A 7918-nucleotide genomic window follows, 5' to 3' on the forward strand; every position below is an offset into this window, starting at 1 on the left:
CCTCTTGGCTGTAAATGTGTCCTCTGCCTAGAGATTTCAGTTTTCATTGGAGAGCTTTTGCTTCGGTCATTTCATTCCAGGAGAATCCTTTTCCATCTTCTTGGTGGTACCAAAATGCAGTACATAGACTTTTTAGAAAATTGACCAAAGAGGCTGGAAAATCTCTGGTTACGAGAATCCTGAAAACATCTTGCACATTTGGGAATAGTGCTCAGTTCCAAGTCATTGAACCTGTTGTGGATGCTGAACATGAACACCACAGTAGACCTAATTCTGTTAACTAGGAATTCAGCATGTTGCTGGCCAAAACCATTAAATTTTATGTACCTGTGAAAAGAGTATCTGATGTGATTTTTTAAAGTAAGCTCTGCCTAACGTGGGGCCTGAACGCACGACCTCGAGATCAGGATTAGCCCGCTCCACTGACTGAACCAGCCAGGTGCCCCTTTTAATGTGATTTTTAAAAATATAGGACATTTTCACTTCAGCTTTCCTTACTCTCTTAATTTGTAGGCTTGACAAACGTTTTTTAACCAGGGCTGTTGATTAATATACATAGCTGCTGATGTTTCTTTTTTTTTTTTTTAATTTTTTTTCAACGTTTATTTTTGGGACAGAGAGAGACAGAGCATGAATGGGGGAGGGGCAGAGAGAGAGGGAGACACAGAATCGGAAACAGGCTCCAGGCTCTGAGCCATCAGCCCAGAGCCTGACGCGGGGCTCGAACTCCCAGACCGTGAGATCGTGACCTGGCTGAAGTCGGACGCTTAACCGACTGCGCCACCCAGGCGCCCCTTTGCTGCTGATGTTTCTTAATCATTCCTGATGAATTCAGTCAAGGGCTCTGTTCCGACTCACTCTGATCAAAGGAATTATAATCTCTGGGGTTGGGACCTAAAATTGTGCCCCAGGGAGTTCTGTAAACCATGCTTTTCTAAATTCCCTGTTGAGAATCACCTGGTACTCTTGTTTGTAAATCTGAATTTATTGAGGATGGAACCAGGAATCTTTACATGCTCAAGTGGTCCTAGAGAGTCAGGAAAAGGCTAACGATTAAATTGTAGAAAAAAGAAAATAGAAGCCATATTTCAAAGAACTGTATTACAGGTACTTGATCAGTTTTTAAGAGCAGAGTCTGAAATAGCAAGCAGTTTCGTTCTTGAAAGATCTCTGAATTGTGTGCATTTACTAGGGCAAGTGGGTCAGGACCCTGTCATGACACAGGTGGAAGAAAAACACCCAGTCACAGTATTTTCTCCAGCAGCAAATGAGATGTGGCGATGAGAGAAAAGTGAAGCATACCAAGTGGGTGATGTCAGTCAAATGACAACGTGGCACAGTATGTCATCATTCCAGGCAAGTTTCAGAGATGTGGCCTATTGGTATACGAAGAAGGGTCTCGAATTTATATGGAAAGGGAAATAGACTATGGTGAATTCACGGACAAAAATAATGGAAGGTGACAAGGAACAACAGCAGTAGCTGATAACATTTTATTTCTGAGTGACCGAGGGACCAAACGAAGGCATGGAATGGACAGTTCTTATTTGGCCATTGTTTGGTAGTCTTATTTCCAAATCATGTATAGTCCTTATAATTAAGACAATTTTTTTTTAATGTTTATTTATTTTTGACACAGAGACAGAGCGTGATTGGGGGAGAGGCAGAGAGAGACACACACACAGAATCCGAAGCAGGCTCCAGGCTCCGAGCCATCAGCACAGAACCTGAGGTGAGGCTCAAACTCACAAACCACAAGATCATGACCTGAGCCAAAGTCAGACACCCAACTGAGTCACCCCGGTGCCCCTAGTCTTTATAATTTTTAAGGGCAAGCATTAAAAGTTTTCTTTTATATAAAAACGAAAGTAAGTCCTCCAGGTGACATCCTCAGGGAAGTTTGAGAAATGCCATGACAGCCAGCCTTTCACCAAGTATGAACCAGTGGACCACGACGTGCACTGCCTAACTGGCGACATCCATAAACTTGTGATCTCACCCTGCAGCTATTGAATCAGATTTCTGGGGGAAAGTCCAGGAATCTACATTCCTAGCAAGCTCCCCATCTGACTCTGATGCTTGTTAAAATTCAGGATCCACTGCAGAAGTTCAATTTTTAAAGGCTTGGCCCCACATCCTATAAGGATGACAGGTGTGAGGAAGGCAGACCCTTACACAGGGGTGCCTGGGTGGCTCAGTCGGTTGAGTGTCTGACTTCAGCTCGGGTCATGATCTCATGGTTTGTGGGTTCAAGCCCCACAGAGGACTTGATCTTCTGTCCCCCCCCCCCTGCACCTCCCCTGCTTGTGCTCTCTCAAAAACAAATAAATATTAAAAAAAAAAACAACCAACTTTCACCAGATGGCCAGTCCAGTTTATCCTGTAAGGATAGCTCTTTTTATTTGCTTAAATACAAGTGTTTTCTTTACTCATAACCAGGGTGGTTATGTAAAAACTATCTTTTTCCCAAATCTCAAATGCCTGAACATCTCCAGAGGATCGCAGTGTTCAAATATCTGTATGAAAAAAATATTTGTCTAATCTTCTTCCTCATAATCCTCACTATTTCGCTTTCAAAATGTCTGATTTCTGTTGTGTTTTGTTTCCGCTTACGATTGGCGTCCCATTAGTTCTCGAAGCCCCTGGCTTCTGACTTGACTTTCCTCTCTTTCCAAGCCCCTCAATCCATGGAATCCAACTCCTGGATTTATTGACCTCCTTCCTGCCCACTCATTTCTTGATCACCAACAACCCTGTGTCCCTTCTCTTGTGGCTGTTGCTAATGACTAATGAGGCCCTGGGGCCGAGTGGGGAGTGAGCCCGCTCCAGGAGAGGAAGGGGAAGGAGGGAAGAGCATAAAAAAGTGACAGATGACAGAAAGGGAAGGTGGTAAGGGCCTCCCCCTAGCACTTCCTCCACTGCAAAACTGGACCACACCCACCAGCCTGAAGTGTCTTCCCTCCCTGGAAGGTTCCTGCCACCTGAAAAGCCATGGTTTTGAGTTGTGTGTGGCTATAGCACCGGAAGACAGTTCTAATCTTAGCTTTGCCACGAACCAGACCTAAGGCAAGTGACAACTTTGAAGGGCTGTTCCTGGTTGGGCTCTATTATCTCAATGACCCAGTATCTGATTTTTTCATTGTATATTACGATTATATATATCATCTTGAAATATTTCTCCTGCCCTATCGTTTGAGGGATGTAGCTAAAGCGCACTGGCACCATGGAGGTCACCCTAGACGGGCAGCAGTGGCTGTGCCCCTAGACATTCCAGGCACACATGAACAACCCGTGAGCACAGAAACCACTCGAAAGGAACCCATTTTTAACTGAAAGGCTCTGTAGTGAACCTACGTCTTTTGTGCTGTGGTCATGAATACTAACTAGAGTGGAACAATTTCTGAAGCTTTCCTTTTTACCCTTCTGGGTTTGGATACTTCAGTCCATAAGCATTCTGCCCCATCCTGCCTCTGGCGCTTTGCTTCACTGCCCCCATCTCTGGGTCACCCAAACCTCCTGATGTCTCCCGAGCAACTTCTCCTGAACGTGCGTCCACTACCACAGCCGTTTCCCCCCACCTCTGTTCCCGCAACCACCTTCTGACTCCCTCCAGGCCCTTTCTCCTAGGTGCTCTTACAATTAGGTCTAATCAGATTCCCCTTCTGCCTAAAATTCTCTCTTCTATTTTGGTTCCAACCTACTTTTCAGCTATATGCCTCTCCGTGTCCCTTCTCCTTCTCCAGCTCCACCTGGGGCCTCAAAGCTCTCACCTCTACCCAGAGGGTCATGCTTTGGCTGCCTATAAGCCTTTGCCTTTGCTGGGTCCTTCTGGCTTCAATACCTCTCCCTAAACACTCCTCCAACTTCAAATGTCCCTTCCGGAGGAAGTCTCCCCAGACGCCCCCATCCTTCCCTCCATCCACAGTGAGGCCACATCCCTGTACACTTCTCTACAAAGCAATGATCTCTCTGGAGTCTGTGCTCTCCTAGGGGACTGTCCCATCCCAAATTGCAGGTGTCCCCAAATGTCTGCAGATGGGGATGGAGGAGAGGACAGACAGTAGCTCCTCAGCAAAAGGGGTTCCTCCTTCTTTCCCCACCTTCACATCCTCTGGGAAGGCACCCTGCCCCAAGCCCGTGGCCTCCACCTGGTAGGCACGTAGGTGGGGGGACACTCCTCTGCAGCCCCATCTAGTGGAGGAAGTGATGAGGAGCCTTGCACCCACCAAAGTGCCAGCACAGCTGTGCCAAGTCTGTGACAAGTCTGTGAAGAAATTAGGCTGCACACTGGGCCCCTGGGCCAGGGTCAAGGTCTGCGGGCCCTGATGGGGGCCCAGAACACCTGGGTTCTTCACCGGCAGCTGGTCCTCGGGTCTGGAGACACCAGGGCACTGGCTGGGCCTCGACAACTCCTGCTGCGTGCCCTGGCTGGGCGAGGGGGTCCCCGGACTCCAGACTGTGGGCTGCCCACCATTGGGGTGGTTCACTTGGGGCTGCCCCGGGGACTCCAGGGCCGGAGTCATACCCTTGCTCCCCATCTTCCCTGTTCTAGATCCAGGCACCAGGTGGTTGCCACACAAAGAATTGGTACGGGTCCTGCTGGGCCACGTGGAGCTGAACAACCGGGAAGGTGGAGTCATCAGAAGAGGGAGCCTGGGGTGGGGGGGGGGGGGCAGAGGATGTGCTCTCAGTGTGTGCTCCCCACACCTTAGCAAGCACTGGGCAGGGATGGACGCTGTCAGGTACCCTGCTGAGCGCCTGCCCCAAATGTAGCCGAGTCACACCAAAGTGTGGGTGCCGTTGCCGCCTTCCTCCCCACCCTTGTTCCCCGGGCACTATTTACTCCTGCTCTGTGAGGTGGGAATTATCATATCTACTTATTAATTCGAGGGGGGGTCTTTACAAACTAGTGTTCATTGGGGCAACAGGGTCACATCCTGCTGGAAGTCTGGGACCTGAACTCAGTGCAGCACGTCCAATTCGCGGGCTCTACCCCTGAGGCTTCCCAGGGGTGGGGTCCTATGAGAAGGGCTGGGATTTGCCATTTCCTGGGCTGGCTTTGGGCTAGCCGGTTTCCTCCCAGGTCCCTGCTTTGCTGTTCCTTGGGTGACATCTTGTGGCCAAGGACAGGTACAGACAATTGGCTGAAAGGGCTTCCTGGTGAAGGTTCCCCGCCACCCCCTCCCACCCCACCCCACCAGGCCCCTTTGGAGGAGGGGTCAATGTGCCCAGGAGAGCGAGAGGCTCCTGGACACAGAAAGGACCAACCCCCTTCATCGGGTCTTTCACCAAACTATTTGGCCAGCTCTAGATGGACCCCGGGACTCCTTCATGCCCCGCCCCCCTCCACTCGGCACACCAGTCCTCCTTGCCCGCCCTATGTTCTAGCAAACAATAACCATTATACCCGATCTAGAAAGCATTTCTATAGCAAGGTTATTATTCCCATTTCACAGATGAGGCAGCAGCCCTCAGTCACATAGCCAATGAGTAACCCAGTCAAGACTTGAACCCAGCTCTGACAGGTTCCAAAGCGAGATGATCTTGCTGGACACAGTCCAGTTCTCAAACTGTGAGGACCCTCGCACCCTGTCCTTCATGGAGGTGCTACTGAGGGTGCACATATTGTTAGTCACAATAATGCCTCGGGTTCTGGGACCATCTTCATGTGCTTGGCACAGCGTTGAGTGCTTTATACACGATACGTCACAGAGCCCTCACCTGTGAACTGGGTAGTATGAGCCCCATTTTACAGATGAGGAAGCTGAGGCTCAGAGAGGTAAGGTGGTTTATCCAAAGCCACGTAGAAAGTAAATGGCAAGGCTCGGATCTGATCCAGGTCTAGAGGATTTCCAAGTCCTTGTTTTTTTAGCTACTTGGGGGGTCCTGTCTGGCCCTCTGCAAAATATCAGCCTGACAGGATAGGGTCGGGGGCAGCTCCCATGGGCGGGAGCAGAAGGAGCTTCGCAAACCGCAAACCGTAGAGGATGGTACCCATGATGGGTCATTATCCTGATCCTGGGTGCACTCCTGTGCAGACGATCCTTTTGAGGGCAGGGCTAGACGCTGGTCGCCTCCCCAGTGCCCAACATGAAGCCTGCCACCCAGCGGGCACCAGCAGATCAGGCCGAATAGGATTCTTTGGAGCAGGGACAGCCTACTTCCCCCTTCCCCACACACAACCAGGTCCACTTTGCCAGTGTCAAGGCCACGCCAAGGACAGACGGAGCGTCTCCACCTCCTGATTCGCCTTGTTCAGAAGAAGGGGTGACCTTCGCCTTTGTTGTGACAGGCTGGCACCTGGACTCCCGCGCAGGGACCGGTGGGGGGAGGGGGCCTGGTTGCTGGGGACCCCTCGCAGACCCCTGAGGAAACAGCAGGGCAGGCGGAATATAAATGCGGCTGTGAACGCAGAGGAACAGATGAGAGAGAGCCTCCAGGTGACTGGGTGGAGAGGACCCACCAGGGCAGCGCCTCCTCTCTGCGCACAGATTGAGCCCATGATGAAGATGAATGGAAACCCCTTTGCTGGAAAATGTGGAGGCAATCAAGACGGCTATCTGTGCCGAGGGGCCCTCCCACCAGCTCTGAGCAGGGAAATGTTAGGATTCGGAATTTCAGCCGCGGCCACGTGGTTAGCACAGAAACCAGGCAAAACTCGTGACAAGCGGCCCCAATTACAGGATAAATGATACAGGACGCCCGTTAGCTTGGCAGGAGTCAGCGGACTCAAACAGCGGCTGCGGGCGGGTCCGGGGCGGATGACAGCTCGCACAAAAGAAAGGCAGCCCAGATTGGTGAGGACCGCTGGCCCCCGCCTCGGGCCCCTCTGTGAGGTGGCCTTAATGACCAGAAGCCTCTGGAGCCGGTGGCTGTGGGGATTTTAAAGGCTGGGTGAGGGGGAAGGTGGGAGATTGTTTTGCAGGTTATCTAGCGTTTGCTGATGAAAACAAACCCAACTTGTCGCTTCCAAATCCCACACTGGGAGGCAGAACTGATGAGGACACTGTGTCTTCATCTTTCCAGGCCGAAAAATCCCAATTTTTCTCAATATGTCCACTGTAGAGCAATATGTGATCATTCGGTCGCATGCACAGTGGATCAGGAAGAAAGGTTTGCTGAGCGAATTAATATTGTCGACGAGATTGCAGGGGGCATGTTTAACTCACTTCAGGTGCTCTAGAAGATTCGCACAATGGATAAGCTAATTACAAATCATGCCTATTTATTCATTAAAAAGGGCCTGGGGGAAATTCAAAGAGGCAACACTGTCTTAACTTCATTCAATTTGCAGTCTGTGATTAAACGGAACACAGCTGCAAGACTCCAGAAATGCCTGATCCCCGCCTTTTCCCTGGTTGAGACTGACCTCTTCTCTGGGGGCCATTTCTACCCTCAAGCAGGGTCTTGTCACCCTTCTTCAGCCCTTCAGACACTCGCTGGCTACTTGTGACTTTGGGCAGGTCCCTTCACCAGCCCACGTCTCAGTTTCCTCATCTGTAGAGTGGGTCCCTGATCCTCTGGCTCTCTGGATTCCCAAGGACTAAGGAGGTGACGGATGTTCAGTGGCCGTTCCAGAACTCAGACAGTGGCTGCGTGTGAAGATTCCTTGTCTGCCTTCCCATTCCACCTTTGTACAGTGGGCTGCCTGTCCCGTGCCGGATGGAACTGGCCTGATGTCTCCTACCCATGACCCTGGGAGTCCAGGTGTCCCTCTGGGGCGGGGTGACCAGCTGTCTCAATTTACCCAGGGCTGATGTGTTTCCTGGGGTGTGGGATTTTCGGGACTAAAACCTAGACAGTTCCAGGCAAACCAGGACAGTTAGTCACCCTGTGCTCAGAATCCCCCAAACCCCTCCTTATCTATGCACCCTAAAATTAAAGTGGAAAATAGAGCTAACTTGATCTTCAGTCCTTG

The 7918-nt window shown here is 50.6% G+C and overlaps 1 pseudogene; it reads left to right on the forward strand.

Annotated features, from left to right (window-relative positions):
- The first annotated feature begins 1050 nt into the window (after positions 1–1050).
- On the forward strand, positions 1051–1678 carry LOC122474442 (annotated as a pseudogene).
- The last annotated feature ends 6240 nt before the right edge of the window (positions 1679–7918 follow it).

The sequence above is a fragment of the Prionailurus bengalensis genome, chromosome D4, assembly GCF_016509475.1.
Source record: "Prionailurus bengalensis isolate Pbe53 chromosome D4, Fcat_Pben_1.1_paternal_pri, whole genome shotgun sequence".
NCBI classification, from domain to species: domain Eukaryota; kingdom Metazoa; phylum Chordata; class Mammalia; order Carnivora; family Felidae; genus Prionailurus; species Prionailurus bengalensis.